At 44.5% G+C, this 17,062-nt stretch overlaps 1 protein-coding gene across 1 annotated transcript in view; it reads left to right on the top strand.

The window, feature by feature from the left end:
• Positions 1-17,062, top strand: part of mical3a (microtubule associated monooxygenase, calponin and LIM domain containing 3a) — a 100,907-nt gene that overhangs the window by 22,892 nt on the left and 60,953 nt on the right. The window contains exon 4 of the mRNA XM_061229844.1: positions 8,643-8,919. The gene's annotated coding sequence lies outside the window, so the exon portion shown is untranslated. The remainder of the gene's footprint in view (positions 1-8,642; positions 8,920-17,062) is intronic.

The raw sequence follows: 17,062 nt of genomic DNA, 5'->3' as shown, positions 1-17,062 counted from the left end.
GTGTAAGCACGTGTATGAGTATGTTTGTGTTTAGTTGTGTATGATAGGTATGTTTGAGTAGGTTTGTGTGTAAGCACGTGTATGAGTATGTTTGTGTTTAGTTGTGTATGAGTAGGTTTGTGTGTTAGCACGTGTATGAGTATGTTTGTGTTTAGTTGTGTATGAATAGGTGTGTATGAGTATGTGTTTAGTTGTGTATGATTGGTATGTATGAGTAGGTTTGTGTGTAAGCACGTGTATGAGTATGTTTGTGTTTAGTTGTGTATGAGTAGGTTTGTGTGTAAGCACGTGTATGAGTATGTTTGTGTTTAGTTGTGTATGATTGGTATGTATGAGTAGGTTTGTGTGTTAGCACGTGTATGAGTATGTTTGTGTTTAGTTGTGTATGAATAGGTGTGTATGAGTATGTTTGTGTTTAGTTGTGTATGAATAGGTGTGTATGAGTATGTTTGTGTTTAGTTGTGTATGATAGGTATGTATGAGTAGGTTTGTGTGTAAGCACGTGTATGAGTATGTTTGTGTTTAGTTGTGTATGATTGGTATGTATGAGTAGGTTTGTGTGTTAGCACGTGTATGAGTATGTTTGTGTTTAGTTGTGTATGAGTAGGTTTGTGTGTAAGCACGTGTATGAGTATGTTTGTGTTTAGTTGTGTATGATAGGTATGTTTGAGTAGGTTTGTGTGTAAGCACGTGTATGAGTATGTTTGTGTTTAGTTGTGTATGATTGGTATGTATGAGTAGGTTTGTGTGTTAGCACGTGTATGAGTATGTTTGTGTTTAGTTGTGTATGATTGGTATGTATGAGTAGGTTTGTGTGTTAGCACGTGTATGAGTATGTTTGTGTTTAGTTGTGTATGAATAGGTGTGTATGAGTATGTTTGTGTTTAGTTGTGTATGAATAGGTGTGTATGAGTATGTTTGTGTTTAGTTGTGTATGATAGGTATGTATGAGTAGGTTTGTGTGTAAGCACGTGTATGAGTATGTTTGTGTTTAGTTGTGTATGATTGGTATGTATGAGTAGGTTTGTGTGTTAGCACGTGTATGAGTATGTTTGTGTTTAGTTGTGTATGAGTAGGTTTGTGTGTAAGCACGTGTATGAGTATGTTTGTGTTTAGTTGTGTATGATAGGTATGTTTGAGTAGGTTTGTGTGTAAGCACGTGTATGAGTATGTTTGTGTTTAGTTGTGTATGATTGGTATGTATGAGTAGGTTTGTGTGTTAGCACGTGTATGAGTATGTTTGTGTTTAGTTGTGTATGAGTAGGTTTGTGTGTAAGCACGTGTATGAGTACGTCTGCATTCAGCCCTGTGATATTATTTGGGAGCCTCACGCCGCTCTCTGAGCGCTGGATGCTTGGGTGTTGTACTGCTCCTCAGATGTCGCACGGCGCAGGAGACGTACAGTCCCTCTGTGAGAGTGTTTATATTTAGCCTGCTTCACCGGTGCCATCTGTCCAAGGTCAGCGAGTCAAGCTACCGCACACATGAGCTCCGGACCCCGTCCCGAGCTCCAAAAGCCTGCGTCCTGGCTGTGTGCCGCCCCCAAAGCGAGCACCGTCTTGTGTATGAATGCAGGTCGTGGAATTTTATTGTATTTTTCTTTTTTTTTTGCCTTCTTAGGGATGTGTATGCTTTCAGTGTTTGTGTTATGGTTCCCCCAGCTGACATGAAATGTTCTCGACAATCTTTAACCGGAACGTTTTGCCAGTGCTGTAACATCGCCACGACGCGGCAGCGACACCGAGAGAACGTTTTGCGTTAGCATTGTTAGCTTGCGTTAGCACTAGCCCTCGCTGCTCTCACTGGTCTGGGAATGCTAGCCGCGTACCGGCGCCGCCGCTCCGCTTAATGCGTTGGCGATCGCTTACAATGTAAGTCACTCTGCATAAGTGTCCGGATTTAAATGAATGTGATGTAATGCAAAAGCTTGGCTCCGAACATTTTGTGCCCTGCGTTAATTCACGCCCACCGACCAACTCATCGCCGCCCCCTTTCTCCCTCGACGGCGTGCTGAGCCTTCACAAACCTGTCAGTCACTCGTTCCCCCGGTCAGCCCCGCCCCTCTTCTCAAGATTCCATTCCCATTGTCTCTTCACAGGCAGTGGAGCGAGTTCTTTGTGCGTTTTTTTTGGGGGGGGGGGGGGGGATTGGGGCTAATCTCGACATCTATGAGCAGTGAAATGTAGGGGGGGGGGGGTTGGGGGGGAGGGTTGGCCCTGCCTTGTTTGCTCACGGCTTTTGCGCGCTCTGCCTCCGAATCGCAGATCGACAAATCACAGGAGAGTCCCTCCCGGTTGCCATGGAGACGTGCGGCGGTCCAGGCTGTATCCTGCTGTGGTAGAGAGAGAGAGACGGAAAGAGAGAGAGAGAGAGAGAGAGGGAGGGAGGAGGTGAGAGGAGAGAGGGGGAGAGAGAGAGAGAGCAAGAGAGGAGGAGAGAAGCACCCGATCGCTCGTCCGTGATATTTACGGTCCTGTCTTTCCCCCGCTTGATTGACACGCCGTGGGGGGTCTCGCTCGGACACCGCGCCTCCTCGGGGACCGGCCTGCGTCTCCTCGCTCAGATGCGACAGCTTGCACCTCGCAGCCGGCGTAGGCGGGGGACAGGAGCGAGTTCGGTAAGCACTCTTTGTCCGTTGAACTCAGCGAGCCTATTGCTATGCCTTGTCCAGAGATTGTACCGGGAAAATACTCAAGGTAGCAACGGCGATAAATCGCTCCCCTCCCCGGTTTGCACAAATACGGAGCGCCCGTTTGTAAAGGGAAGGGGACGTCACCTGTAGTGTGGTGGCTAGCTCCTGCTTTGATGGCTGGTGATATCAGTTACCACCTCAACGCGTTGCATTGTTCAAAGCACCCATTACTTTCTGTAATAGCTTTCTGGCATGAAAGCTTTCCCCCCCCCGTGGTGTCAACGAGAGTCAATCACTGTCCTCCTGCCTCTTGTGACATGTTCAATTAGCAAGCCCCCGCTTCCTAATTTAGGTCATATCTCCTATGACGACAGAGACCACATGAGAAATTCCTTTGTTACAGTAGAAGGCGGTGAAGGCAAAAAATGTTACATTTTACTTTACTGATATGACTTGTTCTCACTTGCAATACGGGACCAGGCCTTGTGTACAGTAGCTCTTGGTGTCTTTGTGTGGTCAGACGGCAGAGAACTGAGTGTGCATTGCCTGAGCCTATGATTTAATGTGATGTTAAGTGCTTTTTACTGGTAGGAGTTAATAGCAGGGCCCACAAAGCCAGCCTGACTATTTGGCCTTTAAAGGCGTAGTATGTAAGCTGAAACTAATCAATCTTATTGACTTGACTGGATATCTTGTAATTGGCGGAAGGACAGGGAGATGGTGAGGCAACAGAAGATACGCAATGTTGCATTCAGTGTGTTGCAAGGTAGAGTATTTTGGACGAAATTACAGGAATTGAAAGTCATTTATTTTTCCTGTGCGATCTCAGAACACAATCAATATTTAAAGACGAGCACATTAATATTGAGGGTGCACTTATAGATGCCATGGAAAACGCGTTATGTACTGCACAGTGCTTCGGGTTGCTTTCCTCATTTAAATGTACTCATCGACCTTTATTTGCTACACACATCTATACTTGATGGCTATCATAATAACATTAAACAGTAAATGCCACCACAAATTCGTATTTGATTGCATTCGTTGTTGACATTACATTTGCTGCCAATAATGGCTAACAATAAAATTATTATTATAGTGTACAAGTGCCCATTTGTTTAATGCTGTGTATATCTAAATATAAGCATCATTAACAATAATACAATATTAGCATTGTGTCCAGAAATCTGTATTTCTGCAAGATTTACAATGAATAAATTGGCAATTTAGACTTCACCTAATACAATCCAGTTGGAAAAACACAACACTGAAGACAAGATATTTCTAAATGCATTACAAGATTACAAGATATGTCAAGATTTTGCAGTGGGAAATTAGGAGTTATAATCAACAAAATGTCCAGCATCAGAGAAAAGTTCAATGTTTGAAACTGATGTGCCTTTGATATGTAAAAAGGACTTTGTGTCTTTTCTGTGCACGGTGCGAAAGACGCATCGTACTTTAAGAAGGGGTACAATGCCTTCAGAAATTCTGTACTACAGTGAGGCATAATATTATTGCAGCTGTTCATAATACAAGTGCTTATAAAAATGAGAAGCACTTAATTGAGACATCAATCATAACAACAGCAATATTGCATTTTTACCTGGCATCATCAGACATTGCCAGAAGATTTTTCTCAATAGAAACTTAATTACAATGATCTCATTTGCAATTAATGTTGTGGAACTGGAAACATGTACTTGAAGTTTGATTATAGCTTCAGTTGTCCTTCAGTTACCATTTTAATTGTATGTACTTTGATTTATTTTCCACATTTATCTAGCCCCCGTTATTTTAAAAGCAGTTGATGCCATCCTACGAAGAAGGGTAATTTTCTTGGATGACTTGTTCTCACTTGCAATACGGGACCAGGCCTTGTGTACAGTAGCTCTTGGTGTCTTTGTGTGGTCAGACGGCAGAGAACTGAGTGTGCATTGCCTGAGCCTATGATTTAATGTGATGTTAAGTGCTTTTTACTGGTAGGAGTTAATAGCAGGGCCCACAAAGCCAGCCTGACTATTTGGCCTTTAAAGGCGTAGTATGTAAGCTGAAACTAATCAATCTTATTGACTTGACTGGATATCTTGTAATTGGCGGAAGGACAGGGAGATGGTGAGGCAACAGAAGATACGCAATGTTGCATTCAGTGTGTTGCAAGGTAGAGTATTTTGGACGAAATTACAGGAATTGAAAGTCATTTATTTTTCCTGTGCGATCTCAGAACACAATCAATATTTAAAGACGAGCACATTAATATTGAGGGTGCACTTATAGATGCCATGGAAAACGCGTTATGTACTGCACAGTGCTTCGGGTTGCTTTCCTCATTTAAATGTACTCATCGACCTTTATTTGCTACACACATCTATACTTGATGGCTATCATAATAACATTAAACAGTAAATGCCACCACAAATTCGTATTTGATTGCATTCGTTGTTGACATTACATTTGCTGCCAATAATGGCTAACAATAAAATTATTATTATAGTGTACAAGTGCCCATTTGTTTAATGCTGTGTATATCTAAATATAAGCATCATTAACAATAATACAATATTAGCATTGTGTCCAGAAATCTGTATTTCTGCAAGATTTACAATGAATAAATTGGCAATTTAGACTTCACCTAATACAATCCAGTTGGAAAAACACAACACTGAAGACAAGATATTTCTAAATGCATTACAAGATTACAAGATATGTCAAGATTTTGCAGTGGGAAATTAGGAGTTATAATCAACAAAATGTCCAGCATCAGAGAAAAGTTCAATGTTTGAAACTGATGTGCCTTTGATATGTAAAAAGGACTTTGTGTCTTTTCTGTGCACGGTGCGAAAGACGCATCGTACTTTAAGAAGGGGTACAATGCCTTCAGAAATTCTGTACTACAGTGAGGCATAATATTATTGCAGCTGTTCATAATACAAGTGCTTATAAAAATGAGAAGCACTTAATTGAGACATCAATCATAACAACAGCAATATTGCATTTTTACCTGGCATCATCAGACATTGCCAGAAGATTTTTCTCAATAGAAACTTAATTACAATGATCTCATTTGCAATTAATGTTGTGGAACTGGAAACATGTACTTGAAGTTTGATTATAGCTTCAGTTGTCCTTCAGTTACCATTTTAATTGTATGTACTTTGATTTATTTTCCACATTTATCTAGCCCCCGTTATTTTAAAAGCAGTTGATGCCATCCTACGAAGAAGGGTAATTTTCTTGGATGGGTTTAAAGGTTGATTTGTCATTTCCTTGTACGAACCTGCCAGAACAATTCAAGCATCGCACATTTCGAAAAACGATGAATTAATTCTGTCTGAAGGTGTTATCGGAACGCTGGCCAGAGAGAATCAAGTTCACTCGGTAAGACGAAACGGTTTCTTTTTAGACCGCTGACTCCTATGCCGTTTTGATCAGTCGTACTCTAGGTAAAAGGTGACGACTGTACTGCAAGCCAATTTCCTCCAGTGTTTGCACAGATCGGGCCAAATTTCCTCTGCCGGCCTTCCATTATTTATCCTACCTTATTTATTACATTCAGTAACGCAAGGCAGATGTGATGCGGCAGCTGCATCACAATTTACTCATTCATTCGACTTTCTTCCACTGAACCCTTTCTGGCACACAGCCACGGGAATACCTGAACGAACATCCTATTGTATTACGCAGCGATGTGTACCAAAGGCGTCTCTCTCTCGGATGCGTCTTGTCCATTCTAGTCCCCGGGGAAACGAGAGCCGAAACGGAAGGCCCACAGCTCCAGCCCGCGTCCTAAAAGAAATGAATTGCGGCGAGTAACTCCGTTGTCAGCTACTGCCCATTCTCATCGTCACTATAGTAACGGTTCGGTGTGGTTCTGCTAGACTTTTTATTCCATAGAAATGACTATATCTTCCAAAGACGTGCAGGTTAGGCTACTTGAGGGGACATTGACAGGACCTTGCTGCATTTGAGTATGTGTGCTCAGTCAACCTGCCCTGTATAAATAAAGATTAAATCAAAAACAAAAACAAAAAAAAAAATCTTCATATCCTGCTGACTGGCCTCTATAAATGTAAAGACATCTCTCCTGGGCACGGTCTTCCCAGAAATTACCATGGCCACGAGAGCTAATCACTCCAATTATCCGTTATATTGTGCTCAATAAAAAATCCATTCACCATAATGTCTGGAGTTATATGGTAATGGCCGTTGTCGGAGGGTGCGCTTTAAGGTCACGGTGGAGTGCCGCGAGCCGCTGCCAGAGCCCGAAAACGCATCCCTCGAGGGGGTAAAGATGTCCGCTGTCCCTCTGTGTGGTCGTCAAAGCTGCTCTCTGAAGATAGGAGGCAACGCGCGCTTGAAAATGCCCAATGGGTAATATGAGGTGAGCAGATAGCGGCGGAAAGATTCTTTCTGACATCTCCCATAGTTCTGCTCACAACCACTCCGATTCACCCCCCCCCCCGGACGCTCAGACGTGCCCCAGATAAAAGGTATATTTATGACCCTTATCGCTTTCCTTACTTACCCGAGGAGGGCAATGCCAAAACTCCCGCTGGCCACTCCCCTGCCCCACACAATGCCCATTAGCAAGAGAAAAGAGCTTGGATATGCGAGCTTATCGCTGCTTGCTGTGTACCGCCACCAGAAGTCAAGCTGTTGACCTTTCCCTGTGACCAGTTGGGAGTGTTCGGTGCTAGCCTCAGTGTTGCTGATGAAAGCCTTATTGTAGCCCGTAGAAACAATGAAGGTCAGAGCTGACTGCCACGCAAGGCTCGTTGGGAGGGAGGGGGGTGGGGGGGGGGTGATTGTGGAGTGGGGAGTGGTAATGACCTCCCTAGAGTCTGCTTGTTCTGACCCTGTATCTGTAAAAACAACTGGTTTTTGGTTCCTTGGCACGGAAAGCAAAACAAAAAAAGTAGAGGTTTTGCAATGCGGTGCTGTTCATTTTCATCCATCAAAACAGAGCCTTTGGAGAGTAACCTTTCGCAGTGGAAATGGTCTGTGGTGCCATTTTAAAATGGCTGCCGGACCTTCGCCAAGCTTCTTCATAATACTCATCGATGCGACCCTTGTGTTGTGGCAAGTAAAACTGTGAATAGAAAATATACCCGCATATATTTCAGTATAAAATACCAGTACTGCCTGTCAGTCAGTCTTAATTGTGTTCATTGTTAATATGTGTTTTTTTTAAACATAAAATCCTCCCTCTTTGAACCACCTCTCTGTCAGTCTGGCATAATTTAAACTGAATGACAGAGGCTATTGTCTATGGCTGCTCTGGGCCACAACGGCGTAATTGCTAAACAGTCACGATGCCAGCCCCCTCGCCTACCCAGTCAAAGCTCAGCCGGCTCGCATGCCTGTCCTGACCCTCCAGAGAACTTGGAGCCTGTATAGTACACGAGTGCATCTTCCAACGTGCAAACACACTGGCATGTATGTACAGACAAGCATTCAAGCAAGCACATACAGAACAGTGAAACGCAAATGCAGACCAATACATGGTACACATAAGGATACATACATGCATGCGTATGCATGTGCACTCACGCACTCGCACACACACAGTAATATCAACATGTATATCTACACAAATACCTGAAGTCTCCATTAGCTTTGAGATTGCAAAAGGTTCACCAGAGCAAGCGCTTTATTTGTAGGCTGCTGACTACATCGCGGAAACAGAAATGATACGTTACTGTATCACCAATGTTCGGCAAAATTTCCTCCAACAATGTTGAGTATACTTTCCCACCTCCGACTCCAGACGTCATGCCCGAAGAAACCAATCGGATTTCACTGTATGAAAACACGCTTCTGTCTCTCCGACAGACGGGGGGTGAGGGAATACAGCCAACAGTGTTCTTAAAGGTCGTTACTCGGAGTTTAAGATTGTATGTGCTGCTTATAGTAACTGTTGACCGTTAACAATTATTAACTTTGTGAATCTTCTCCATTTACCTTGAATTTTACGGACTTAACAATAATATTTCTTTGTTTGTTTTTCTAGGTTACCCCTCCTATTTTACGGAGATTCGTCCTTCCCTCTCGCTTTAACCGAGTTACCAACTTAACGCCTACAAGCCTGAAGAGCGTATGTGGTTGGCTCCATGGGAGAAGCCTGCATACAAGAATAAAAGGAATAATAAGAATAATCGGAAAACTGACTCATGATCTTCGTCTGTCAGTGTTGGATCGTCCTAAAACAATGTGATCGATTGGATTAAACTCCGGAAAGCTACAATATTTCAGTCTAATCGCTGTCCGTTTTCCAGCATCTCGCTAAGGTAAGCGCTGCTTGCTTGACTTTGTTGGAATGGCAAGATTATGTGTTGTATGATCGCTGCAAGCGGTTTGTTTTTATGAATATGAATATCTAATAATGTTACTTCTTGAAATTCCCCACTGTATGCATTATGCAAATAACAAGCCACCGAACGGATAACTTGCAAGCTAACAACTGACCACTGCGTTGACGCGCTTGCGATTGATTACTCTCGCTACATAACGCCGTAATGTTCATCTTATTTGACGTTGACTCGTAAGCGGTCTATGCAAATTGCACTCGGTTTATGTTTTGTGATAATTACTGTGCGGGAGATAGTCGATTTATAATGTGGGTATATGAATGTGCTGTGTGATTCGCGTTCTCAGGCTTATTTTCTGGCAGCAGTGATTAGCATTTGATATGTGTCGACAGTGACTGTTTTAGCATAATTTCTATTATGTTCTGTAATATTGAAGCCAGTTGCCTTTTTTTGGAAGCATGAGTGTCACTGTTTTTTAACGACAGTTTTTTTATTCAGTGCTTACGGCTAACAAACAATATGGAATAATTGACCTCCATAAGAACCCCTGAAAATGACCACTGTTGCAATAGTCTATACCGTTCTATAGTGCTTCTGAAGTGTTTCATAAAATTATTGATGTGCTCACTTCTGCACATTTTGAAACCCTGCTGTCACCCTTATAATGACCCATTAATCAAGCCACTGTAAAGCCTGTTTCATCTTCGTGCTTTACTGGTGCTGAATACAATTTAGCAAAATGCAACATGCATTCTTCTGTTGTCAGATCTTTCCCCACTCTTGAGCTGCCTCCCTGAATTTCCGCATTGATCTGTTACCGATATTGTCTTCACTGATTTAGTGTCTCTTTGTTCTGGTTTTTTCTTTGGTTGTACAGAAAGGGAGCAGATATAGGCTGGTTTGTATTGGAGGAGGGGGGTCTTAGTAAGGAGAGGGTGGCGGGTATTTGGGTGATGGGTGTGAAGAGGTTATTGGGCTTTAGAGGGATGTGGGTATGTTGTGTCAAAACCACATCCTGTGGTTCCTACCTGTAGGAATCTATGTTTTCAACATGCCACAGCTCACATCCACCTGTACGAATGACCAGAGGGTTGCTAGCTAGTTGTCCAAGTGCTTTGTTTCTGTATCGACTGACCGGTAATAAAGCTGCTCAACACTCTGTGATATTTTGTGCTCAGCATATAGTCCAACAATCACTTCTTGAGTGGCTGACCCCACCGAGATCATTTTTTTCCTCTGAATGGGGCCTGAGAAAGTGCTGACTCTGCAGAAACACGGTTGATCAAAGGGACCGAATCTGAGCAGGAAGACATGTACAGACAGTGTGTCTGTACATGTACACACTCCTTTGTATATGCGCATGTGTGCAGTTATGTCACTTTGCCTGTGTGCGTGTGCGTGTGCGTGTGCGTGTGTGTGTGCGTGTGAATGTGTGTGTGTGTGTCGGTACCCTTTTCTGTCCTCTCTAATTTTCTGCGCCTACTGTTTGTAAGCCTGCGGCCCCTGACCCGCTGGGCCGTTAAAGAGGCAGGCACACGGAAACGCTGGGAGATGAAAGTAAGCCCCGGAGCAAACCCCTGCAGGTCGCAAACGGCTGTCAGGGGCTGCCGGATCTCCTCAGCCAGGCTAGCGGCCGGATCTCCTCAGCCAGGCTACCGGCCAGATCTCCTCAGCCAGGCTAGCAGCCGGATCTCCTCAGCCAGGCTAGCGGCCGGATCTCCTCAGCCAGGCTAGCAGCCGGATCTCCTCAGCCAGGCTACCGGCCGGATCTCCTCAGCCAGGCTAGCAGCCGGGCAGCTTGAAAACCTGCAGACTGACAGCGGTGCCGTCAGACCAACGCAATGCTTATACGGGCACCGGGGGGCTTAGCCCCCAAAGCCAGACCAACTATTTGGCCTTTTTGGACGCAATCCAAAGCTCAAACCGGTCAGTTTTATTGATGTGACGGGAGATTTCGTAATGGCAGAAGGACAGGGAGATGGTGAGGTAACGGAAGGCCACATTTCTTGCTTTGAACTTTCTGTCTGCCGCTGATAGTGCTGACCAGTGTTCTCTTCACAATGTATTTTTTGAGACATGAGACATGAGTCTTTGGGAAGATGAGTTGGGGAAACTGTGCAAGACCAAATTGTAAATCTGTAAACAAAAACAAGCGAATAAATTGTTGTGAATTACAAGAGGTTGTTTTTGAAGAACATACCACATTTCTGTTGTTGGTATTGGTTTGTTTTTCATATTATTTTTATAATGGTATAATTGTCTTGCCCCAGTAGTTATATTTAAAAAATACATACCAGTGTCCTTACTCCGTTCTACTTCACAACTAGCCCGATCATTATCCTTCCTGTGACAATTATGAACTATAAGGAATTGGAGGGAGTACAACCCACACATTCTCTTATGCGGACGACCAAGCAAACTCCTAGTTTTCCAGGCCCTGAATATTCAAACTTTCAATTCTTTCAACATTGTGTTTGAACATCATTGAAATCCTATGCCCAGTCCAACCCCGGAACATTCAGCCTACAGTGTAAATATTCCTTTCTTTTGTGGCAAGATGTGTTGCGGTGCGTGGATGGCTCATTCCCCCTTTCATTGTTTTAAAATAATGGTATTTTTTTGGGAGTGGCCTCATATTTACTCTGTCCATTTATAGGCTGCAGACGAAATTCACTTTAAGTCGACAGGTGACTCATGGTGAAGCAAGTTCCTTGAAGGGAATACGTAACGGGCAAACTTTTAATAGCGATCATAAATGGAGAAAAGGGTTCCTGGAATAACCTTGTCTAGATAGTCTGGTATGGGCGCAGACTATTTTTAACAATGCTAACCAAGCAGTATGTTGGCTGAGGGACATTTTTATTGAATAAAGCAGTTGGGGTGAAAAGTACAGGGGAGCCTTTTTTTTTTTTTACCCGACGAGTGACAGTTGAAATATTGCTGGTTTTTTAACCCTGATTTCCAGCGGCATAAACACTGTTGTTGCTATGTACTTTATCCTTGTATGGCAACATCTTCCCTGTCCAGTCTTCCAAGGAATTTCCTTCTGTGAGATGGCAGATATTTTTGATAAAGGAAATGGGAGTTGGCACAATGGACTTGAAGGCCTCCAAATGAATTTGTGCCTGCTGCCGCCCTTATCTTAGTATGTCATATCCGATAAGGGTTTTTATTTATGTAATAACAGTTATGTGTAATACTGTGTCACTAGCTATTCCACGTTTTGCATGTGCCTATGAATCATTCATTTTTAATTGGGTGGAAAGGAATTTGCCCTTTGAAAAGAGTTTTTGTATGGAATGCCCATGTTCCACGTTTCAAGTCTTTTGCCACCTATGTGGGAGAGGTCACAGCTCAAAGTATGGCTCTGACCTGAGAGGGTGAGTCTTCCATTGGTAACGGCCAGGTGACCTCTGAACTGTAGACCTGTTGTGCTGACTTGGTTTGTAGAACGTCCAGAGACACTGACACATTCTTCTTGGTTGTGTAATCTACAGCCAAGGTATAGTACCCAGTGGTGTGTGATACTCCCTCTATCAGGTATCTTGTGGTCTCTTGGTATGGATACACGCAGTATTGTTGGTAATGTACAGAAATGTGAAACAAAAACTGCTAATAGTGCGGTAATTAGAGGTCATATGTGACTGGGTTCTGTTGTGATGTCTGAACATGCATATATTATTGTAGGTGCGCTGGTACCTTCACAAACACTGTTTTTCGTCATGACATGATTTCTTTACTTACCATTTTATCTTCAGACCTCACAAGCAGGCCAGTAGTGGGAGTTTGTTTCCCCACTTACTCACCTTGTGATGGAGCCCCACGATGCTCTTGTGAGTTGGTGTCCACACAGTACTGTTAAACACTCAGAATGCGAAGCTGTTATTGGAGGCGCCCAAGGGCGCCATCACTGCGGAAGTGTGGGAAAGAACCGTTTGGCCTTCTGTGGTGTCGGGGGTCAGAACCCTTTCCGGATGTCACTGCAGTAACTACTGTCAGAATCAGAAGAAAAAAAAAATCTTGCTTGCCTTCAAGTACTCCTGGTTAGAGTGATGCCAGTAATCTTTTAGAGGAGGGGCCCAGTTTGCCTCATTTAAACCTCTAGTTTTGCTATGTCTGCTGAAAATTGACGTGGAATAACTTTGTCTAGATAGTCTGGTATGGGTGCAAACTATTTTTAACAATGCTAACCTAGCGGTATGTTGGCTGAGGGACATTTTTATTGAATTAAGCAAGTGGGGTGAAAAGTACAGCGGAGGCTTTTTTTTACCCGAAGAGTCAGTGCAGGAGCAAGGACAGTTGAAATATTGCTGGTTTTTTAACCACTTCTGGTGAGAGTGATGCCAGTAATCTTTTAGAGGAGGGGCCCAGTTTGCCTAATTTAAACCTCTTGCTATGTCTGCTGAAAATTGACGTGGAATAACTCAGGCGGTAAGAGCAGGTAAGGTTGCCGGTTCGATCCGCAATCGGATCTCCAGCGCAAACGTCCGGACACGTCACACCCGTGAGGCAGAACGACAACGCGGTCCTCCCCCCGTCTCAAACATTCTTTTCGCGGGTTGTTCTCTGCGTCACAGCAAAGTGCGACTGCTACGGCTCCCGAAATCTGAAAAGGATTAAAGTGTGGCGCGTGAAGAATCCCCACATTCCCGCGCTCAAGTTCAACTGACTTCCGTGCCGTCGTGGGAATTTCTGCCTGGAAAGCGATTTCCAGAACATTCCCCGGTGTTCCTCCTGTGAAATCAGGGGGGAAAGCCTGTGATCTGCTGAGCGGGTCCCTGGGAGCAGCTGGACGGTGATGGATGAAGCTTGCTGGGAGGCTCCCCGCTTCTTAGCAGGGCTAAAAGGGCTTTTGGGTGGAATTCCACATTTGAGGAAGAACCGGGGGCCGCATTCCACATTACATTACATTATTGGCATTTTGGCAGACGCTCTTATCCAGAGCGACGTACAGTTGATTAGACTAAGCAGGTGACAATCCTCCCCTGGAGCAATGCAGACTGTGTGGATCTTATTGTGGCTACACCGGGGATCGAACCACCGACCTTGCGTGTCCCAGTCATGTACCTTAACCACTACGCTACAGGCCACCCCACATTCCCCTGTCCTTTGACCTTGGGGAGGATCCTACCTCTCCCAGGTTTAGGACTCAGAACCCCCTGAAATTAGCGGCACAATCATGGCTAGCATTTCAGTGCCGTTGACTATAGTGTGAATGGTTTACTTTACTGAAGTATGGTCTGGACCTTCATGCCAGTGCTATGTGTTGAGTCGGGTTGAGAGCCCTGTCAGATGACATCACAGTGGCAGCTGTGTGATGACCCCACAGAGGGCCGGTCTGGGGCAAGCCTCAGGTTATAGCTGGAACTCCGGGTGAAGGTTGCACAGGTCGGATGTCACTCTCTAGTTGCTCTTCTGAAATGATGCTTGCAGACGTGGTGCTAGCCTGAATTGAATCGTGGTAATGTTTTATTTCTGCATTTTTCTAAATGTATGTATACGGCCTACTGGCATTTGACTGGAGTCATGGGTGGTTAATGCCACTTGAGATGCTACAAATGGAGCCGCCCTGGAAGCCCTGGTCCCTCTCTCTTAACTTCCCTCTTAGACGCGTCTTATTTAATTATAATCAGATTTGCTTGAAAGGAGATTTGTTTTTCTTAAGCAGAAGACCTATTACTTTTTGATTCGTGGTTGTTTGTCATTTTCACGTTTCGGTGACATGGCCATACCACAGATGTCTTCAGTCTGGCCACATGGTTGCCTCCGTCCTCTCGCAACATTGAGTCTTCTGTCTCCGTCTCAACTGCAGCATTCCGTTTGACGTGCGCTCTAAATAATTCATGAGGGGGGCGTGGCTCAGGACAGCACCATGGCACCGAACGTTCTGTACCGTAGTACGGCGCCGGAGACCCCTGTCACCAACTAGGGCCTCGTCCGGCTGAGACGCACGGTGGCCTGGAGGAATGCAGTCCTGAGTGTCTGATGAGTGGAGTATCTGTGGCGGCAGTGCTGAGCAATGCCTGCAGCCACCGTCACGTCGAAATGTGACACCGCCGATCGCCCCGTCCAATCAGGAACGCCGATCTTCGCTCAGACCTTGATCTGCAAGAAGTGCACCACATGGTGTGGGTGGATTATTGGACTGTTTATGGCAGCCGTGGGATTGTATTGAGATATAATTTGGATTGCTGGTTGCCAAGCCCTTGGCACACGCTGAGCACAGTAAATATCCCATGATATTTACACGAAAAAGTTCACATTTCCATTCTCTAAAATGTTTGCTGTTACTTTTTGTTTAAAGTCGTTGAAATGTATGTTGTTACTTTTGTTTTGTTTTGTTTTTTTATCAGATGTGGATTTAATTTGAATGCTTTCACAATACTGCTACAAAACCGGTCTTCTGATTTGATATTCTAATACTATTCCCTCCAGGCCTTTCACCCAACATCTCATAGATATCATAATCAAAGGGGCTACAGTGAACAATGGCAGTTTGATACCGCAGAAATGCTGCCTACGTGCCTTTCAAAAAAGTTGAAATGATAGGAACACCTGCTCTTTTGACAGAGGACAGGAATCTGCAAATTGCATTTTAAAGACGAAAGGTGACGTGTGTATCCTTTCGTATTTAACAGGAGTGGAGATCTTCCCTTTTGACATTTGGCTAACTTTTTAGTATATTTTTTGAATGTATTATCTTTTAAAGCGGGGCATTGCAGGCATTGTGAGTTTGATACAATGAGGGAGGGAGTCGAGGGAGGGTAGCGTGCATGCTTTCATTCATTCATTCATATTCTCCACGGGATAAAATAATGGCACGGTACTGGTTTAGTTCTTACTATCAATCCGAGAAGTAAGTCTTGAAGGATTTGCCAAAGATATCACACAGTGGCCCTCAGGCTGGAAAAAGGAAGGGATTTTTTAGAGACCGCAAAAACACCATGTTTGGCGTTCCTCTCTCTTTGGTTCCCATGATACCTGGAGGCTGAGATCTGGCGTCCCGCCACCTGACCATGTGTGTGAAAAGGACCGGTCTGCCCGGTCTTATCTGCGCGAGCCGCCACGCAGGTATGACTGAGCATGCAAGTCAGCCTGGCTGTGACACGCAATGGGCTCGAGTTCCTGAATCCATCGGGAGACCTGAATTAAAGGTTCTGCCTTGTGCTAAAAGTGAGGGTCGAATTCCTCACTCTCTGTGCTCCCGAGAGGGGGGGAATCATTGTGATCATCCCAGAAATTCAGGTGGGCCGTAAGCCGTTTCTGCTATTCGGCTGAGAAAACCAACCAGCTGCTGGCGTACACCGTGATCGCGGGGCTCGTGTTTCTGGGTGAAAGACGATCGCACCAGCGGGTGGACTGGCGTTCTAAATATGGGTTTAAAGTTTCAAGAGAGATTTCTGGTCCTTTCTTTCCCCCTCTCACTCACATTTTCTTCATAAACTCACGTACCCATAATTCTTCTCGTAAACCCCGGGGCAGCAGAGGTTTTGTTCCAATCCCCTCCTCCCACTGCTCTTGCTTGAGCCCTTCCTACTCAGCTGCAGGACATGTTGGTTTTGGCTAAGGGGGGCGTGGGTGGATTGGGGCCGTAGCAGCAGCGGAGTGATTTTTTTAAAGTTTTTTTGAGCGAACTGCCTCTAAGAACTCCGCTGACCCACAGGACCCGCCCGACCCGCCCGAGTGAGGTCGAGTCTCAGAGGCGGGACAGGGACGCTGGAAGCCCTCCGCTTCGAAACCAGATCGCGGCCCAAGAAAATTAGCGCCCTGCGACTCTTCAGGGTGGCTTCACTGCATTTAATCTCTGAAACGGCTTCCTATGGAAAAGAGGTGAGCACCAAGTCTCCCTGTTGTTCAAAGGAATCAAAGCAAAAGAAGCAAAAGAAATCCAGCTCTCTCCCTGCTGATGCCCCTGAACACATTTTTTTCCTTTGGCTTTAAAGCGTCATACCTGAACTTGCCTGACTATTTAAGATTTAAGATTTAAGATTCAGTGGGATCCCCATTAGCTGATGCAAAACATCAGCTACTGTTCCCGGAGTCCATACAAAAAATAATAACATGACCAGAGATGAGGCACTTACAGACAAAACAACGACATTAAAATAAAAAACAGACCATA

The sequence above is a fragment of the Conger conger genome, chromosome 19 (assembly GCF_963514075.1).
Source record: "Conger conger chromosome 19, fConCon1.1, whole genome shotgun sequence".
NCBI lineage: Eukaryota > Metazoa > Chordata > Actinopteri > Anguilliformes > Congridae > Conger > Conger conger.
Note: the sequence above shows the minus strand (reverse complement) of the source record. Positions and strands in the feature narration are given on the sequence as shown.